The sequence below is a fragment of the Geospiza fortis genome, unplaced genomic scaffold (genome assembly GCF_000277835.1).
Source record: "Geospiza fortis unplaced genomic scaffold, GeoFor_1.0 scaffold51, whole genome shotgun sequence".
In the NCBI taxonomy this organism is placed as follows: domain Eukaryota; kingdom Metazoa; phylum Chordata; class Aves; order Passeriformes; family Thraupidae; genus Geospiza; species Geospiza fortis.
The window spans coordinates 5,639-5,910 of record NW_005054801.1 but is presented as its reverse complement, the minus strand read 5'-3'; positions in this window follow the sequence as shown (position 1 = coordinate 5,910).

Here is a 272-nt window from a genome sequence, read left to right as displayed (position 1 = left end):
AGGGGGGAAAAGGGAATTTTAGGGGGAAAGAAAGATTTCATTTGAATAAATTTAAATTTCAATTTTTATTAAGGTTTATTGAAAGCAATGCAGTGAAAGGAAGGAATTTTTATTGAAAGATGGGAAATTGTCACCAAATAATGAAAAAAACCTGGAAAAAGCAAAAAAAAACCCGAAAAAAACCCAAAAAAAGGAGAAAAAAGGAGAAAAAAAGCCCCAAAAAGGTTAAAAAATAAAACTCCAAACTAAAAATAAAAAAGCCCAAAAAGGCC